This window comes from Nothobranchius furzeri, chromosome 6, assembly GCF_043380555.1.
Source record: "Nothobranchius furzeri strain GRZ-AD chromosome 6, NfurGRZ-RIMD1, whole genome shotgun sequence".
NCBI classification, from domain to species: domain Eukaryota; kingdom Metazoa; phylum Chordata; class Actinopteri; order Cyprinodontiformes; family Nothobranchiidae; genus Nothobranchius; species Nothobranchius furzeri.
The window spans coordinates 78,332,495-78,354,152 of record NC_091746.1 but is presented as its reverse complement, the minus strand read 5'-3'; positions in this window follow the sequence as shown (position 1 = coordinate 78,354,152).

The following is a 21,658-nucleotide window of genomic DNA, read 5'->3' as shown; positions in this document are numbered from 1 at the left end:
GGCGCATCTGAGAGAAACCGAGTGTAAATAATTCTGAGTTACAATCAGAAGTCAGCAGGACCAAACAGGCAATCAGCAAGCAACAAGAAGCAAGGAAAGCACACACAGAGGCACGTGCTCACCCAGAAAAGGTGTAGGCTGCAGTAAAATGCCATCATCGCAGTTAGAATATAAAAAAATAAATTAGAAATGCTTTTTTGAGATTTCTGAATGCCTCCTGGACGCCTCCCTGGGGAGGTGTTTCGGGCATGTCCTGCCGGCAGGAGGCCCCCGGGTTGACCCAGGACACGTTGGAGAGGTTACATCTCCAATCTGGTCCGGGAACGCCTTGGGGTCCTGCCGGAGGAACTGGTGGAGGTGGCTGGGGAGAGGACGGTCTGGAGCTCCCTAGTTGGGATGCTGCCCCCACGACCCGGACCCAGATAAGCGGAGGAAGACGACGACGACAAATGTTTTCAGACAAGCATTTCAGTCATCAGTTAAGATTTCTGAAGAAGAGACGAGAACATATCCAAGGCGATTTAAGTTAAGTAATTACAACACATCCTAGTAATCTTATTTTCTCAATAATATGCATTCTTGCTCAAATTACTATATCAATCAGTAAATATACCCTCCAACTTTTAGCTCTTTTACACAGTCATCGTTTGAGTATTTACAACTCTAACTGAGCAGCTTGTTCTTCTACCCATGTGACCAGACACAGCATTTGTCACGCTTCACAAGTAGCCAAGACATTTGCAGGAGAATTTGAAGAAGCAGCTCTGGAAAAGAAAGCACATGGATGAACAATGAGGCACTGCTTAATCAACATGTAAGAGGGCAGATCAGTGCGTCATGAGTGAATCCATTCACCCGCCGGAGGCGGTGCTCATCATCTGTAGAGGTCTCAATGGGCTGCAAATTAAAGGCAGCTCATTCACAGACACAGGGTTGGATTTACTGAAGGAGTAAAGGAGCAATATTAGTTTTTAGAACTTTTAATTTTAGTTATTGTGTTCAAAAACATCATAAATAAATGAGCAACACTCGAAGGGCATCACGATGTCTGGTTTTATCACCGTAAATGAAATGGCAATCTATACACAAACATTTTGTTTTATTTAGTGCAATTTATCTCAGTTTAGAAATTAATTTTTGAATGAATGCATTTCTCATTTTTCACAATTTTCATACTGCAAGCATGGCAGAAAAGCAGCACAGCCTTCCCCTCAGTGCAACGACACACGGCACATCTGCGGCATCACCAGAGAAGTGTGCACATCAACAGTCTACAAGATAGCTCACATTTGATGAGGAGATATCAGACACCTCCCACCTTCCCGCTCATGAACTGTTACGTCCACCCTCTCGCTCGTTCTCCTGAGACTGGAGGCTGCAGCACCTGGACAACAACAACCATCTGACCGAGAGAAAAAAAATGTTTTCCCAGGATGCTGTTTGACGAATGAACAGCTCTGCGCTGCCAAATTAAGCCCTAAAGAAAAATAACTGCATTGATTTCTGTCACTCCCACAGTGCTGCTACCTGCGTTGCTGCTGCTTATATAAATTATTTGGTGCAGCTGATTTCGGTGGGTCTCTCAGCTCAAGTTTATTTAGTAAGCCCTCACAGTGAATGCTGTAATTTAGACTGAAATGACATCATTGATTGTGTTTACTTTACTTATAGCTAATTATTTACCTCACCTATTATCTACTATCACACAAACCACTGACACCTCAGTATGTCTAATATGGTTAAATAACTTTCTGCATGAATGCATGTGGCCATGAATAAACACTATATCAAGTATTTCATATATTGTATAATGCTATTGATTCCATTACTATTCGTGTATCCTTTAGTCTGTTTAAATAAGCACCAGTTGGCAACTTCATTAGCCTTGAAAAATAAATAAACAAAATGTTGATGATTTCTTTGCATAGTTGCCAGACTCTAATTAGTAGGACAGTGTGAGTCGAGACTTCAGTGTTTAAAATTACATTTAAGGCTTCTAATGAGATGTTTGATAAGAATTTACAAAGACCTGGATGCTTTTAAACTCTGGTTTACAGACATTTACTATTCCACATTGACTAAAATTCTCAAGCTACTTCTTCAATTGCCAACCACGCGATATTACGTTAAAATATGTGGGTGAATGTGTACGTCTTCACTCATCATCTAGAATCTACTGGTGCTCATCCGTATAGCCATAGCCAGGGGGCTTAGAGCGGACTTGTTGGTTTTTGAACGTGGACTGTAAGTACCCAAATTTGACCACATGTTTACTTTTAAATACTATTTCTCCTGTATTTCCACAATTTTGTCTACAGTTTTTTTTTCTCCTTGGCATTTTGGTGAATGCATACTTTTGTAACTGTCAAATAATTTTTTTATTGGCTGAATTCTGCAGCCTGCAGTTTTCGTCCGTTTACAGCAGAGCTGTACAACCTGAGACTAGCTCAGTCTGCAAAAAGACCTCTAAAATGTGACTCATTGTACGTTACATTTTGGTAACCCAAACACAAACCGGGTTATTTATTCTTTTTTTTTTAAACTCATTGGGGTTGCTGCTGAGATTGGCATTCTCAAGTTAACCTCCCAGGACCTTGAATAGGGATGAAGGTGTTTACACCTTGGACCACTCATGGGACACGGTGATCAGCAGAGAAGGCACGGGCAGCAGAGGGCGATATCCAAGCAAGACTTCTGCATGGCTTTGAGGAGATTCTGGTCTACTATCCAGCACACTACGAGCATGCCCTAACAACATGGTTTATGACGAGGACAGTGTGCAGCTGACCTCGACTCAGGATGTTGTGGATCGGTGGGATGAGTACTTCAAAGACCTCCGCAATCCCACAAACACATCTTTCAGTGAGAAAAGAGTTTGGGGACTTTGGGTTGGATTCTCCAATCTCTGGATCTGAGATCACTGAGGTAGTCAAAAAATGCCTTAGTGGCAAGGCTCTGGGGTGGATGAGATCTGCCTGGTCCTTAAAGTGACAGTGCATATTTTCCCTGCCGATAGGGGGCAGTAGATACCTAAATCATTGCAAGCAGCATTTTTGTGTTGGAGTATAACTTTTCAGATGCCTAATAAGGCTAAAAAGCCCTGGGGAGTGTAAACTTCAGCAAAATGACCAGCACATCAGACCTCCTGTCATCACTGGCAATGAGTGAACAGGTAAATGTGTAAAACAACTATGTTTACGAATGGTGGAAGATTTGTAATGGTTTGTTACAAATCAGCAAATGCGTTTTGTCCTCATAGGCTCCCGTAGAAGGAAACATGGTGTCTAATTTGGCGTCGCCTACAGACTTAGACCCACTCCCACGTATTTTAGACCTGTTTTTTTTAGTTATGTGTTACAAAGCTGCCAAAACGTTTCAGCAACTGGGCATCATTTAATTCATTTTCAACATTTCAATGGGTTTTTCCAGAGATTAATGGTAAAAACAACACATTGTCCCTTTACGGCTCAGGGTGTGGGGATGTGTTAGTGGACACAGCTCTGCAACATTAAGTGGACATCGGGGGGCCGTTCCACTGGATTGGCAGACCGGGGTTGTGGTTTAAAAATGTCCAACAATATCTTACTAGAAACATTTCACAGAACCACACCAAAGAGGGTCTCTGGAGGAAATTGAGTTTGTAATCTGTGTCTGCACTTTATGATGGATTAACAACTGACTAGATAAACATCAGGAGAACTCATATCCCATCCAGAACTTATTCTGACTTAAATGGATGCAAATGAAACAAATTAACTACAGGCTAAGGTAATCACATGCAAGACCCAGAAGTAAAGGATTGTTGAAAATAAATCAGTAAAACCATTTTAAACTTCATTTATCGAAACTTTGTTGATTGTGTTTAATTTTACTCTGTTCACTTTGCCCTTGCACATCATTGTTTTCTGTTGCTTTATCAAGTCGTTGCTTTTTGTGAGTGCGGTTTTCCACTGAAGGCACAAAACGAGTGTGATGTTTGAGTCTAACCAAGTGCTGTAAAGTCTGAAGCTCACAGCGTAATTTCCCCCGTGAATTAGTTCATCACCACAAAGAAACTGTAGAAACTGGATTAGGATTTGGTTGTAATGAGCCTCAGGAAGATTGTCCTTTGGCGTTTGGGTTCTGACTTACAACATGACACGCTAATAATTCCAACTCTCTTTTAAAAACTCTTGCGGTTCACGTGTTCTTGTACTTTATTTCACAAATAAATCATAAGCTGATTAAATCCTCTCTTGTGTTGGTTAGTAATCTATATGATTAATTGATTAATCATCTAAATATGTGAACAGTTAATTTCATCCATCCGTTTTTGATGTAAAGTTAATTCAAACAAAGGTTAGAAACTCAACAGAAGGTTTTTAGGGAGCAGAGCTGACCTTTATAACTGATTATGATCTCAGAAATTCATCAAACATTTTTGGGGTTGAAGTGGTTTTTAATGTGAAGTTATTAAGGGCACAATGAATAGCACAGCAATGTCAAAGATGGATAACACAGGGTTCATATTTAGAGCTCAGAGCAACGCGACACTGCTTGTAATTTAATAAAAAGCATTAAAAATGTCATGAATTCTAATTATGCTCCCGATGATTAAATCATCAGACAGATGAGTAATGGATGTAAATACGAGATGATGGTAATGGAGAGAATGTAAAACGTTGCTCTCTTCCGTCTGCCAGCGACAGGCTCACTGACTAACATAAACACCCAAACAAAACCGCAGTGAAGGATCAAGCACAGCCTGCAGCACTGAGGGGATGTGAGTGTGTGTTGTGTTTAACAGTGTTTTTGTAAGGGTCAGAGTCAATGTCACCAGTTCAAGCTCACATGCACAAACACATAAGTGCATGTAGCGTGAGAAAGGAGCTTCGGGGCCCTGGTGCTTTCATGGCCATTCAGAGTACACGCAGCAGAGATTTGAGTGTGTGTGTCTTTATGTGAGACAGAATGTGTGTGTGTGTGCACCATTAACTCTACGGTAGGTGGGCATTACACCAGTGGTGTTCTGTTGCAATATGCATGGGGACCCAGGTAAATGTGACCAGATGGTCCAATCAGTTTCGCCTGAGCCATCACATTGGCTGTGTTTTGTAGATAGATGTGAGGGAACCAGTATATTTTTTATATTTATATATATTTTTAATCTCCACAAAATATTTACATCTATACAATGTCATAACATTGAGACATGAAAAAAAGGTTTTGAGCTAGCTAGTTTTGCTGATTTGTCATAGTTTTAAGTAAGGCCTGATGTTATTTCTGGAGATTAGCTCTGATTTCCAAGCCCACTTGAAGGCAGCATTAGAGATTGAATGAATAAAAAAAAAGGAAGAAAAAAAAAGGAAAAAAAAAACTATCTCACAAAAAAAAGGCCACAGTGGATTTTTGAACCATTTCCAGCACACTGAGTGGCTCGGAGTTTAAGTCCAGACATTTTTCTTCCACAACTTAGCCCAACGTTTGTAGCTCTAAGAATAACGATTGTTTTCCAACCAGGTCGGGTCAGAGCGGTCCACACAGTTATGGATCTTTCACATTTTATCTTTGCTATTCTTCACAAATGGACTTGTGTGACTGTGGCTACTGATGGGACACATTCAATGGAGCAATCCTTACTGCATCTTGAGTGTATTCCCACCTGTACCCAGTGCTGTCTAAATATAACAAGATCTCCCAAGACAGATGTCAGTGTCAGAAGTAAGAGGGACCCGGGAGAGTTTGCAAAACTCTATTTTTTCTCTATCTTTTTTATTTCATTCAAAATAAAAACAAATAAAACATGTAAACAATAAGAAATACATAACAAAAAAATCTAATTTGAACGAAAAGGAGCGGAATGAAGAAACACATCTTATAATTTCTGCCCCCTTCTCCAGAAGAAATAATCAATTTATATATAATTACCATTTGTCAGACACACATACAGACTCATTTTAAACTTTTCCTGTTCTAAATTCCAGTGTGATCATGATCATTGATTTAATTTACATTTTCATAATTATTTAGTACACTCAATTTGGTACATTTTTTGAATATATTAAATGAGAGTTTTTATAATTTCCCTTTTAAGGTTATTCCATAATTTAACACAAACTGTAAGACAGAGAGGAAATTATCTCTGTCTGGCCCCAAAACACTTTCTAATCGGAATCTGGCGCCCTTGAGCCTGCAAGGCTACAACGAAAACTCCCCCCTCAGAAGATATGGGGAATGTGCCATCGCTATGGCAACTCAACTCTGTCTCCTATCCCAGCCTGGGCGTGACTGCGGAAAGGCCGCTGAAGCGTTCCAGGGTCACTGCAACCCTCCAACCCTCAATGCTCCTCCCTCTATCCACACTGAGGTGACATGCGCTGCTTCATCGTGGCTGGAGGAACTGAAGTAGGGATAGTCCCAACCCACCACCCCACCTAGTGGACACTTATGTTGTCTGAGGTCTGTTGCATATCTGTTTGAGGTGCGTTTTTTTTTTTTTGCAGAGCAAAGCTGCCCTCCTGGTGGAGGGTAACTCTGAAGTGCCTTTTTTTCCCTCCACCTGAACCAATCCTCATGTAACAATCTTATCTCTATTAAGGTAGCGCGACTCAGGGTTGCGAATGACCACAGTCACCAATTCTTGTCATATGTCTTGCCCATGTATGTGAGATCTCTGAATTGTGTGTACTGGACCTCTAATTTCCCTCTGAGATTAATAAAGTATCTTTGATTTGATTTGATTGATTTGAATTTACAAATATATACTTTAGTTCTAAATCTGGGTTTTGTAAACACATCAGTTTCTTTCATGTCATTACTAGTTCTCTTTTCAAATATCCCCTGAATGTTTGTTGGCAGAGTAGCTAAATTGGCTTTATACATGGTTTGTAAGATTTTCCAGTCTTTTAAATCATGAAATTTCAGTAATTTATATTTAATAAACAATGGGTTCGATGGATCTCTACATCCACTATAATTGATGATTCTCAGAGCTCTTTTCTGTAAACTAAATAAAGGTTGTGTATAGTTTTTGTATGTTGCTCCCCATATTTCTACACAATAAGTCAAGTATGGAACAATCAGTGAATTGTACAATGCCAATAAACCAGAACTAGCCAGTAAAAACTTTACTCTATGTAATACTCCTAAGGATTTGGCAATTTTACCTTTTATGTAACTAATATGGGATTTCCATGACAAGTCTTCATGAATAAGAACTCCAAGAAACTTAGTTTCTTTTACTCTTTGAATTTCAATCCCATCTATTTCCAATGACACTTTTTGACTTGATGCATCCAGTTTCCTGAAAAAGAGGCCAGCTTGCCAGTTTTAACTTAGTTATCGGGTGGCTGTCTTCCAGTGGAAGCTTTCACATACTTATCTGTAGTCATCTGTATCTGAGTGTATGCAAAGTGCTTTTGTGAAATCCCTGAAAATAGGATTTCTTTAAAATAAGTTTGCCACACACATGAACTGTCGTCCTTTCACTTTGTCAACTTTGTTTTGGCTCCAACATCTGCAGTACATTCCTGAGTTAGAACCAATGTCAATACCATGGAGAAGTTTAGATTATTCCCAATCTCATGGTAAACCATATTCATGAATAAATAGTTTAATTTTATGGGTGCAGACATTAATTGTCTCCATGCTGCTAAACCTCTGGTGCGTGAATTGAACAACCTATCTGTGCAGAACTCGCCAGTAAAGCACAAACCTGCACTTGTCGCATCCATTTTCCTCTCTAGCAGCAAAGTTTGCTCTAGAAACGAAATTCTTCTCATACGGTTCACCTTTGACTCTTTGGAAGTCGAAACCCAAAAGTGCACAGGCCCTTGTGTGATTGGTCATTTTCAAACTGATCATTCACAAAGAAATACAGCACTGGCTTTGATTGAAAGCTGTTGTGTTAGCAATGCAACGGAACCTTTAGAATCTGGATAGTTGATCATCTTTAGGACAACACCTGCAGCACCGAGACCATTTCAGCTTGCTCTCATAAACTTACAGTGAGTGCAGGATTGTTACCACACTGTTTGTGGCTTGTAAAACTTTTAATCTTTGGTGAAAGTAAAAAACATTTTTTTGAGTTGCATGAACAAAGAACAGCATTGATGTTGTTGCTGCACATCAGTGCTGCTGCATTCGAGTTTTCTCTGCTTTTGTCCAAGGTGTAGCAGCAATAATGTGCATTTATTATCATCACATGTGCATGTATCAAATTAATAAGTCAGACAGTCAAATAATTAGTCAGTCAGTAAGAGAATCAAATTGATTACTAAGCGGGCCTTTCCACCAGACGCGTAAAGCCTCGCATGACGACTGTGAAGCATGGTAAGCAGCAATTAGTCACTGATGTAGTGGATAGGTGAGTTTCATCCAGATGCAAAACGATACATTTTGGAAACGTCCCACAAGTGTAGAGGAGCGTCGCTCGGCTACATTTATTCTTAAAGTCTATCTTTAAGTGCTATGCTTCCAGAAAGGTCGAGTGCAGCAGCTCAGATTGAAACAGAGAGGAAACAAAATACAAAGCAGCATAAAACATCCAACTTTCCAAATAAAGGCCATGTGAAGATTTTCAGTTGCTGTTGTGTGCTTGGGTAAGACACTTCCCCCACCTTGCCTGCTGGTGGTAGTCAGAGGGAACGGTGGCGCCTCGCTTCTGTCAGTGAGCTCCAGGGCAGCTGTGGCTACATTACAGCTCATCTCCACCATTGTGTGAATGTGTGTGTGAATGGATGAACGATACACTGTAGTGTAAAGCGCTTTGGAGTCCTCTGACTCATTTAACTATGGTAAACCTAGTTGCCTGTGGAACCTCTATAATCAAGGTAAAAAAAAAACACAAACTGCAGACGGTTTCGGATCCACGCCGCCGTCTTTCTACTTTCGTGGTGCTTTTGTGACTTTGTTCCCGATGGGAAGAGAGCTAGTTCGTAAAACGTGTCTATTGCATGTCTCTCTAGTGGAAAGCTACCTAAGGTGATTTTTAATTCCTGCAAGTCATTAATTCTTTATAATTATATCTAGATACCATTTTTAGGGAATAGACATCAGCTTTTGAATAAACAGAAGGTTTAGAAAATGCCCAAAAATCTGTTGCATGAAGGAGAAAATGGATTTACTGCTTCCTGTGGGGTGGGTTGTAGCACCCAGATGACTCATATGATTTATTTCCTCTGAACACTTACTACCTGTGTGGTTGCTGGATATTTATGACCTCATCCCTTACTCCATCTCGTTCTTTTGACCTGTTAGTTTGCACTTATAACAATTGTTGTTACAACACCTCATCTGCTTTTCTCTTTGTCACAGAGCTATCCAACATGCCTAGAATGGGTTTAACCAGAACCACGTGTGCATTTATTTTGGAATAATAACTGGTTCAAGAAAATTTGTGTGAAAATTTTGTAAAAATAAGCTAATATAAGGGAATTTTACCTTTAAATTTGGCATAGTGTCTGTCTGTTACCCTGGTGATTGGTAATCTAGAAGTCTACCTGCTGTTGTAGAGCAGCTGCCGCCGTGACACCGGCTTTTGGAGATCATTTGCATATCTGTTACAAGCAGTCATGGCGTCAGTGAACTGAAGACAGGAAACAAAGTCATTCAGGCTAGATCTTGCCAGCAGTCATAATAATCTAAATCTATCACGATTCACATAATCAAGCAGACACAGTAAGCACCTGCTGCTCGATTCTCTTACAGTGAGGACACGGACATGAAGAGTCGTTTCACCACCAACAAGGAGAGCAACGAATGGCCTTGGAGGTTTTATGGAATTTGAAGTTGAAGCTATTTATAAAGCAAATTTCTGAGCTGCATCTTGATTTGACAGTTAAAATGATGCTGATCAGCCTAAAAACGATCAAAGCATAACAAAAATCTGTATTTAAACGACAAAATAGAGATCCTTCAGTTATGCTCTTGCAGATGTTTATTTTTTTGGGTTTTTTTTTTTCTCTATAAACATACAAGCAGCATTTTTTTAGCGTCTCAAAGGCGGGGGTTACCTTCAGCTGTACTGGGTTTGAAAATTAAGTTACATTTGTATCCAGCTTGGTTTCTCCAGACAACCTTGGTAAATGCTGACCTCAAAAATAACTTAATTTTGTCCACCAATTTTGCATTTTGCAAAAATAACGCTCCATCTAAGGAGAAATAGTCTGATTCCTCTGCTTTAAAAATGCAGGCATGGAAAAGGTTCAGAGCTGAAGGCAACTTATATTTTGACAATCTGTTGAGCAATTAGAGTCATCTGCATCTCCTGAATTGCAAAGAGAAGACGCATCGCCCCAGGTGTATCCTTCTGTCAACACGACACCCAATTTGGCTTTAATAGAAGTGGAGAAATATTGGCTTTGAATTAATACAGGACACCATCCACCCTGGTGCCGAGTCCCCTTGAATCTGACACGACAAACATTCTGGAGGTTTGTTTTATGATAAATAGTAAATAGCTTGTATTTGTATAGCATCTTCTTAGGGTTCTACAACCCCCTTATAGCGCTTCACAACACAATCAGTCATTCACCCTACCATACACATTCACACGCTGGTGAGCCACAGTGTAGCCACAGCTGCTCTAGGCTGAGACTGCCAAACACTGGCTCCACCGGTCCCTCCGGCCACCACCAGTAGGTGCAGCAGGTTAAATGTCTTGTCCGCAGCAGCAGAATTCTCTAGCAAGGGTCGGGATCAAACCTACAACCTTCAGATTACTGGACAACCCGCTCTACCTCCTAGGCTTCTGATAGGAGGAAGTTAACAGTGTTCCCATTTTCATTTCTTTATATGAATTTTGAGTTTGTTTGAGGCAGATAAATCGGATCCTCACTGATAATTTCCTTTTATCTGGGTATATCTATCAACAATACTCATAAAGGTTCCTGGGCTGACTTAGTTGCTGTGATACTTTCAAGTTTTCTGTACCAGTGAAGAATTTTTAGGTATAATGTCAGCAGAAACGAAGTTTGAACCACTAATGACCTCCTTCTCCCACCTGCGCCGCCATTTCTTATTTACCACCACAAAGCTTTCTTTCAAACCAGCCAGATGAAGCATTCTGACAGTTTTTCAATCCAGCAAACGACCACCAGGAACTGATTTAACGTACCTCTATATATCCTCCATCTGAGGACAATGGGCTGCCTGGAGATATGACCTGGGGGATTTAGGAGAGATGTGCTTCTTTTGGATGCGTCTCATTGATCTGCTGCTCATTCTGTGCAGCCATGCAGCGACCACATACAGAGCAGGTTCTGTTATCGGCTCAGCTCAGTGTGGTGATGTTTTGTGGCGGAAATAATCCAAACATGTTTACACAAAGTTATGGACCATCGTTGAACACAAAAATCTAAATAGGCTCAGTTTGAGTTCTCAGATGAGCTCAAACACGTCCAAAATAACTAGTAATTCAGTCAGTCTCAGCTTGCCATAAAAATATCTCCACCAACAACAGCATCACCTCCTGCTAACATCAGAAGAATAACTTAATCACACAGCAAATTCATTTATCATCAAAAAAGGCGTTTTTATCTGGTTTACCCTGCAAAAAGGATGGGATAAACCTGTAAGGATTGACGGTCACTTAGAACTGGGATCCAAATGCAGACATTTAAGGAAGCTGTCACGAAGCACAGGTGAGTTGCCTGGAGGTGGTGAGGATCCAGGGGAAAAAGGCAGGCTGATGAGGACATTTAAGAAGTTCTTTAATGGGAAGCATGCAGACACTGAGGCCTAGTCCACATGTAGCCGGGGTTTTTTAAAAACGAATATCCGCCCCTCCAAAAACTTGCATCCACACCACCGCGTTTTAAAAAAAAACTCTGTCCACACGTACCCGGATAAATACGTTGTTAAGGACATGCCAGACCTGTAGGCGGCAGTACTTCCCCCGTTCTTAACCTCGTCCTTCGTCTGTGGTCTTCCGCAAGGAGCAGAAATTCCGCTTGCAAAAACAAACAAGCAGAAAGTGCTTGGACAATTGATGGATCGGGTAGTGACAGAGCGCAGCTCTGAGGGCCTCCATGATGTCGGCTAGTGTAAACACAGGTCGCACATGTGATGTCAGCATTTTTTTGTCGCGGAAAGTGACGTTGCGGACCTTAAAACTCCGGTTTTGTCTGTCCACACGCAGACACCCAAAACGGAGAAAACGCAGATCTTCACTTTGGCCAGAGTTTTTAAAAAGATCCGTTTTCGTGTGAAAAAACTCCGTTTTCGTGTAGATGACAAGCCAAAACGTCGAAAAATATCTACGTTTTGGCAGATCCCCGGCTACGTGTGGACAGGGCCTGAAACCATGGAGAGACAAGGACCACAGAACTGGGGGGGGGGGGGGGGGGGGGTGTTAAAGGAGCTGGGATCTAACATGATTGGGAGATGAGAGGCAGGTGGGAGCAATTAGGAAAGACACAGGACTGAACAGAGGGGGGAGACAGGCCAGGTTGTGACAGAAGCAGCCAGGAAGGAAACAAAACTTTTAATAACAAACACCTAACAAATAAAGATGGAAAAATTCCACGAGGATATAAAACTAATGGGTACTAAAACAAATATAAAGAACAAGATTTGATGTCAAACAGGGAAATACTGGTTTTAAAAATGTTTTTTTTTTCTAAAAGAACTGAACCAAACTGAATTCTGTCAAGAACTGGAGAACAAGAGTCAAAACATGAAACATCACAGACCACGTTTGATACATCCTTCTGGAAACAGAGCTTTTATATTGAGAGAAGTTTTTATATTATTATTATTATTATTATTATTATTATTATCGACTCCGACCTGAACTTCACTGGACATATTAAGGCTATAACTAAATCAGCGTTTTATCACCTTCATCAAATATCAAGAGTCAGAGGTCTCATGTCCAGACCAGACTTAGGGAAACATATTCATGCTTTCATTTCCAGTTGGCTGGAATACTGTAATGGTCTCCTAAGTCGTCTTCCCAAAAAAAGATGTGAAGCAACTGCAGCTTGTTCAGAATGCTGCTGCTAGAGTCTTAACAAGAACTAAGAGAATGGAGCATCACTCCTGTTCTTAGATCCCTACACTGGTTACTAGTAAACTACAGCATAGATTTAAAAGTGCTCCTACTCGTTTATAAATCACTCAATGGCATGGGACCAAAGTACATGTCCGATCTCATTCCTGTATACACCCATTAGGGCTCTGAGATCCCTTGGAAACAATCAGCTGGTAGAACCTCGGGTCAGAACAAAACATGGTGGAGATGCATTTAGTTACTATGCTGCTCACATATGTGATCAGCTTCCCCATGACCTCAGATGTGCCTCAGCCCTAGTGTTGTTTAAGACAAAACTACCCCTAATGCACTCATCAGCCTTTAAATGAATCGTTTCTTATCATGCGTCGTCTCCACTGTAATCTGCGCTGTAGCTTTGTCTTCTCCTTTAGCTCTAAAGTGTAATTCCATTTGTGTGTATTTTAATTTGTGTTTTTATGTGTTTTCAGATCATGTCCTGATAATTGTAAAGCACAGTTGCCTTGCCTTGCCTATTACTCAGCTATGTGAGATCAATAGATCCTCATAGATGTAAAAAAGAAACAATTGATTTTAAATAAATTGTTTCAACATGAAATTAAAAATTAAAAAAGAAATACTACATTTTTGACCCCGTACATCACCGCACTGATTGTATATTTTCATTGCAGTCACCTTAGCTAACACTCATTGCCCCATAAAAAACATATTTTTTGTGTGTGAACATTAAATGGTGGAAAATCGACACTAAGTGTCTCTGAATAAGGACAGATTATAATAATATGGTGCAGGAAACCAGTGTCCTCTCCAGAGCAGGGTCTTGTGAGGACACTGCCATCATCCTCATACTACACCAGCTGACAGATCTCATTCCGTGCTTCATGGTGGTAGAATGAGCTGATGCCATCAGAACTGGGGAATCTCCCTCAAATATCAAAAACTTCTAAAATGTGTTGTTAAATCTCAGGAGGAATGTTAACTCAGTCTCACCTGGTCCAGTGTCACATATTTGGGGGTCGACTTGTTAATGGCAAAATGGTAAATTGCCTCTATTTATGTAGCTCTGTCCAGAGTTCTACAACCCCCCCCCCCCCCCCCCCCCAAAGGTATTTTACAACATCAGTGACACGCCTATTCAAACGGCCTCAAAATTTCTGACCAATATCATTTATCCCATGTCATTACATTTGGCAAATAAAAAACATGGAATGCTGTGTGTGAGTTGGCAACATTTATGTTCCTTTAAGAAGCTGTACCACCATGAGTCACATGACATGACTCAACGTAATGCAGCCCTATCTAGTGGACAACTTTTGTTTTTGCACATACATATAGTTATCGTCCAGTTATCATTATCGAGGTGAACTCCTCAAATATCGTGATGTTGATTTTAGTCCATGTCGCCCAGCCCTAATTGAAACAAACACATTCACAGACTGATGAGCAGCCACAGCTTCCCAGGGTCACGCTGACGGAGGCGGGGCTGCCAAACACTGGCACCACTGGTCTCACACTGAACAGGGTGTGAACCTGCAACCGTCTGGTTACAAGAGAGGCCCATTAACTCCTCTGCTATCATCGCCCCAACAAACTCAGGTTTGACCTATAGGTGACTGAAAGTAAATCTGACATTCCAAGCATGAGACAGCTGTAATGAATAAAAAGGGTCAATTTTCACCATCGAATTGACACAGCATAACCTTTCATACACACCAGAACTGCAAAGTCAAGGTTGCGCCAGCTGGAGGATCCAGATGCACAAATCAAGCTTTTGCTCACTTATTCTTCTTCAACGCAGACATAAATAAACTGTCAAAGTCTTCTGCAAAAGCCATTATCTCTCTGCTTAAAAGTCAGACTGCTGGACTCCACACTTGGAATAAAAGTGAACCTACACATATCCTACAAGGCTTTACAACTTATAAGATACGTAACTAATCATATGGTCGAATGAACAAGATGTTTAAATGAAAAATTTGAATAATCTATGCTTAAATCAATGAAGTTGAAAGGAATATGGCTCTTACAATGATCCATTGCAGATCTTATGATCTGTATGTGTTTAATTCAATTCAATTCAATTCAAAAATTATTAATCCCAGAGGGAAATGGATTGCTGTTGTAGCTCAGAATAATAATAACAATCAAGTTGTCAAAGAGTTGTTGTATATTACAATGGCTGTTGGCAGGAAGGATCTCCAGTAGCGGTCAGTGCTGCAGCGAAACTGAAGAAGCCTCTGACTGAAGACACTCTTCCATTGTCAGACAGTCTTGTGAAGAGAATGCTCAGGGTTGTCCATCATTTTCTTGATTCTCTGGAGAATCCTTCTTTGCATTATCTCCTCCAGTGGTTCCACGGTCGTCCCCAGAACAGAACCAGCCTTTTTTTATTAGGCTGTTTGGCCTTTTTAGGTCCCTGCTTCTGATGCTACTACCCCAATAGACAATGGCTGAAGAGATTACACTCTCAACAACAGACTTGTAGAAGATGTGCAGCCTCTGACGACACCCAGCTCTATTTGTCATTTCCACCGGACGACCACACTGTCTCAGCACAAATATCAAACTGTCTCTCTGACATATCAAAATGGATGAAATCCCACCATCTCCAACTCAACCTCTCTAAAACTGAACAGCTTGTCATCCCAGCAAAACCATCCATACAGCACAATATCTCAATCCAGAATGACTTCCTATCTCTGGCTCCTTGAAAGGCAGTTCGAAATCTGGGTGTTGTGATTGATGAACACCTGACCTTTAAAGATCATGTTGCCTCTGTTGCCCGTTCATGCCGCTTTGCGCTGTACAACATAAGATCAGACCATACCTAACACAACATGCCACCCAGCTCCTGGTGCAATCTACTGTCATCTCCCGCCTCGACTACTGCAATGCTCTTCTCACTGGTCTTCCAGGCTGTACTGTGAAACCTCTTCAAATGGTCCAGAACGCAGCGGTGCGTCTGGTCTTCAATCAGCCTAAAAGATCACACGTCACCCCTCTGTTCATTGAGCTCCACTGGCTACCGCTAGCAGCACGCATCAAATTCAAATTGCTAACACTAGCATACAAAGTCCGAGACGGTACGGCTCCCATCTACCTGAATCCTCTTGCAAAGGCTTACGTCTCGGCCCGGCCGCTCCGGTCATCACAGGATTGTCAGCTAGCAGTGCCTACACCACGCTCAGGACAATCCAGACTTTTCTCATGCATTGTTCCACAAATGTGGAATGACCTTCCTAACACTACCAGAACTGCGGCTTCCTTTTCTATTTTCAAGAAACTCCTGAAGACCCTGCTCTTCAGAGAGCATCTTCTTAACTAGCACCTTGCCTGCACCCGTCCCCCCTCTCTACTGTCCACTCCTTGTTCCCTCCTCTCCATGACTGATGTCAATGTGTTGTTGTTACTATTGTTGTTAGCCTCAAGGGCAAAATGCCGATTATTACTTGTAAGTTGCTTTGGACAAAAGCGTCTGCTAAATACATAAAAATAAACATCTTGCTACAGACATTGAAGGACCTAAGCGTCCTCAAGAAGTGCAGTCTGCTGCGTCCCTTCTTGTAAATGGCTTTGCTGTTCTTTCTCCAGTCCAGTCTGTTGTCCAGGTGAACTCCAAGGTATTTGTATTCCTCAACCACCTCCACTTCTTCTCCCATGATGGAAACAGTGTTTGACTCCACCCTGTTTCTTCTGACATCTAAAAACATCTCCTTTGTTTTGTTTACGTTCAAGGTCAGATTATTTTTTCCACACCATGCCACAAAGCGCTCCACCAGATCTCTGTACTCAGCCTCATGTCCATCTCTGATACACCTGACAACTGCAGAGTCATCTGAGTATTTCTGTAGATGACAGGTCTCTGACTTGAACTGGAAGTCTGAGGTGTACAGGGTGAAAAGGAATGGTGAGAGTACAGTCCCCTGTGGTGCTCCAGTGTTACTGATCACCTGGTTTGATGTGCAGTTCTTCAGCCTCACAAACTGTGGTCTGTTTGTCAGGTAGTCTTTAATCTAGGCGATAGTTTAGGCCCCCACCTGTGTCTTCTGGAGTTTCTGGTAAAGTACATCAGGCTGGATTGTGTTAAATGCACTGGAGAAATCAAAGAACATGACCCTGACAGTGCTGCCTGCTTTGTCCAGATGACAGTGGATTGGTTGAAGCAGCTGGATGATGGCATCTTCAACCCCAACTCCATGGCGATAAGCAAACTGCAGCGGGTCCTGATATGTTCTAGTTTGCTTGTTCAGGTGGACCAACAGGAGTCTCTCCAGGACCTTCATGACGTGGGATGTCAGGGCAACCGGTCTGTAGTCGTCATTGACTGATGGCCGAGTTTTCTTTGGAACTGGAACAAGGCAGGATGTCTTCCACAGGACTGGAATCTTCTCCTGGGCCAGGCTGGGGTTGAAGAGGTGCTGCAGAATCCCACAGAGCTGCTCTGCACAGGCCTTCAGTACACTGGGGCTGACACCATATGGACCTGCAGCCTTGTTCCTGTTCAGTCTCTCCAGCTGCCTCTTCGCCTGACTTCTAGAGACAGATAGGTGGGAGGGGAAGGTAAATGGGGCAGCAGCATCTACTGACTTGGTTGAAAACAGATTTGTAGAACCAGAAGAGTCCATGACTGTATTAGAGGACAAAAGAGCTGGTGTGTGACAGGAAAATGTTGGATCAGAGGAGGATGGGATGTCTGATTGGCTGGGACAGGCGGGGAGGATGCTGGGTTTGTTCCTGAACTGAACCTATTGAAGAACTTGTTCAGTTCATTGGCTGTGTCCAGGCTGCCATCTGTGCAATCTTTCCTCTGCCTGAAGCCTGTGATCTTCTTCATCCCTGACCAGACATCTCTGATATTGTTTCTCTGTAGTTTGTTCTCCAGCTTCTTCCTGTATGCCTCCTTGCTGTCTCTGATCTTGATCTTCAGTTGATTCTGTTTACTCCTCAATGATTCCCTGTCTCCCTCCTTGAAGGCTCTTTTTTTCTCGTTTAGCAGAATTTTCAGTTCACTCTTGATCCAGGGTTTGTTATTAGCGAAGCATCTCACTGTTCTGGTCGGTATGATGTTGTCCACACAGAAGTCTATATAGTCAGTGACAAATCCAGTCATGGCATTCATGTCCTCTTCATATCCTTGGCAGAGTCATCCAATCTGTGGTCTCAAAACAACCCTGCAGGGTTTCTTCAGCGTCCTGTGAACATTTTCTCATAGTTCTTCTTGTCACAGGTTGCCTTGAACAAGTGGTTTGCATTCTGAGCAGAGAAAAACAAGATTGTGATCTGATTGTCCCAGAAGAGGTCTTGTTTGGGGCATGTATGCATTCTTTACATTTGCATAACACAAATCCAATGTCTTGTTTTCTCTGGTGGAGCAGCTGACAAACTGTTGAAATGTTGGACGTGTAGCAGAGAGCGAGGCATGACTAAAATCACCAGATATAGCAACAAATGCATTGGGGTGCTGGGTTTGTAGCTTAGCGACAACGGAACTGATGGCATCACATGCATTTTCAGCAATGGCTGATGGTGGAATATAAACGATTGCCAAGACAACACTGGTGAACTCTCTTGGCAAATAATATGGGCAACAACTTACAGCCAAGAGTTCAACATCTGGGCTGCAGAGACGACATTTCACTGAAACATGGCATGGATGGCACAATCTGTTGTTGACAAGCACTGCCGCTCCACTTCCTTTTCTTTTCCCGCTCCTCTTCAGATCTCTGTCTGCTCGTACAGTCAGGAATCCTGGCAGAGAGACACTGGAATCGGGGATATGGTCCCGTAACCACGTTTCAGTGAAACACATACCACTGTACTGCCGATACTCTGGCTGACTCCTTGAAAGGATTTGGAGTTCAGCCATCTTGTTGGCCAGTGATCTCACATTGCCCATTATGATCGATGGAAGAGATGGTTTGAATTTCCTCTTTCTCTGTCTACGTTTTGCTCCTGCTCTGCACAACAGGACACAACAGCAGAATACCCCTGGCGGGAGCTGGAATCCAAACCATGACCCTCTGATCATAAGGCAACCCGCTCTACCTCCTAAGCTAATGCTGCCCCATTGACAGAGACTGCCAGATGAGTGAATGTCTGTAACCGATTATTTTGTTTGCACACCAGAAATGGACAAACACAATACGCCCATTTGCAACTTTGTAAATATGTAATTTGTGTCACAGATCTGGAGACCATAACTACTGAGCACAGTTTGGAGAGTGACAAGCACAATCCTGTTCGGTTCTACTAGCAGAACCCGCCACAGGTATAATTAAGACCATTTGTGGCAAAATCACAAGAAAAAACTGTGTGACATACCATCCATCCACTTTCTGAACCCGCTTTGTCCACGCAGGGTCGCGGGGGCGGGATGGGGTGGGTGGGGCTGGTGCCTATCTCCAGTGGTCAACGGGCAATCAGGCAGGATACACCCTGGAAAGAGAGCCAGTCCATCGCAGGGCAACACAGAGACACACAGAATAAACACACACACACACACACACACACACACACACACACACACACACACACACACACACACACTTAAGGACAATTTAGCCGATTAACCTAACAGTCATGTTTTTGGACTGTGGGAGGAAGCCGGAGTACCAGGAGAGAACCCACGCATGCACAGGGAGAACATGCAAACTCCATGCAGAAAGATCCCAGGCCGGGAAGCGAACCCAGGACCTTCTTGCTGCAAGACAACAGCTCTAACCACTGTGCCACTGCACAGCCCTGTGTGACATACCCATAAATTAAATTACACAATTTATTCACAATTTTGACACATGCCAAAGTGCCTCAAGCACCAATTAATTTTGATTCCAATAAAACTAGAATTCACTACAAAGTAAAGAATCAAAATCTGCTTTTTTTTTTGTCTTTAACAAATATTTTAAAATCTCCACCAATAAATCAGTTTTAGTTCATGTGAATGAAACTCACTGTGATGTTTTATTTCTCCATCTTTACAGCATTGCCATTTGTTTATCCTCCAAACATGTCCACAAAATTATATCTTTCACTTTTACTCTATGAAACATTGGAAACTCTACAGCAATTACCTCTTGTAGCAAAAATTCATAAAGCGAGTCAAATTTCCTTCTGTATACAGACGGCACAGGATGAAATGTGGGTCACTGTAATGTAAACAGTGCTGGACAATCTTGAGTTTAGTGGCATGGTCTCTATGAATTTTAGATAAACACAATGGCTGATGGCAACAAGTCCAAACAGGAAATTATAATCTAATTAATGCTGCACTGCTGCTTTCCTTGCTGACTGTTTTCAGGCATCTTCAGTCATATTGAGGTCATTTAAATAAGCATTTCCTTGATGCATCATAACACGTTTTAACACAGTCATGCTAAAATTTGGATCTTTTCTAGAATGTATTGCAAAAAAAGAAAAATAAACAAGTGCAAACATTCATAAACCTGGTTCTGATTAACTTATTAACAGAAAATCCTTTAAACATATTTGGACATGTTGGATAGCAGCCTAATTATATAAGGTGGGGCGGTAATGAAACTACTCCACTTGCATGGGGTTCTCTTTGTAATAGCACTAATCATGCATCAGAATAGAGTGATAAAGCTTTCCATTTCCATCCAATTCAAACAAAGCAGTAAATGGAGGGAACAAAAAAAAACTCATGTGCTCTGCAAAAAGTGCTTTTTGAGGCACATTTACAAGGTGAAAATCAACACTTCCACATGCAGGAGAGAGGCTAGTTATTATGCTACATCAGTTTCACTGAAAAAAAAAAATGGTAGTAATTTTTGTGTGCAAAAAGCTTCCTTTCATCACAAAAACAAAATACATTGTTGCATTTCTCATATATTGTAACTGTTCTGCAAGGACCTAGTTGTGCAAGAAATGCTAAAATGGAACGCTTCAGGATGAGAAATGTAAGTTAACTCTGAGTGATGTCAAGTCACAAGATCTTTTTGACACTTTGATGATTTATCCATAAAACCATTGATAAATGTGAAAAGCTGTTTCATGTGAAAAAAACGAAAATGATTAAAAAAACAAGATTTAAAGCAAAATTAGCTAGTTTCCTGCTTCTCCCTCTTATTGGTTGAAAGTGGAATTACAACCGTCATAAACAAGCCTTTCATAGCCTGCTGTAGCTAGTGCTAATAACGAGCTAACACTAACACTAGCTAACTGATACTAAATAAGCCATGAGGTAAAATGATCCACACTGTTGGGCTAAACGACTCCCCACAAGTCCAGTAGCAACAAATCCAGGTCACCATCAGTCTTTGCACCGTAGCCTCCTTCAGCTCCCTCTGACTAGTGTAGGTCATGCTGATGTTCGCTGTGGTTTTAGCTCTTTGCCTTTCCTCCAAAGGCATCACTCCTACCTTCACCTTCAGGCTCCTCCATGATGCCAATAAGCAAAATCTGTTCTTCTTGTGCTTTTTATTAATGTTCAGCACACTGAAAAAGCTAACTGCTCACGTTTATATTAGATACACAATAAACAGCTATTGCTGTAAAGTAGTCACAGAGCTCCCATTCGTGTTCCTACTCGAACCACAAAACTGTTAAATGCAGTTTCTGATCAGCAGAGGGCTACAGAGTGAGAAGTAGCTCAAGTTTATGGTTCAAAAACCACTGAAACCAGTTTGAAAGCAATAGCTTAAAGTGTTA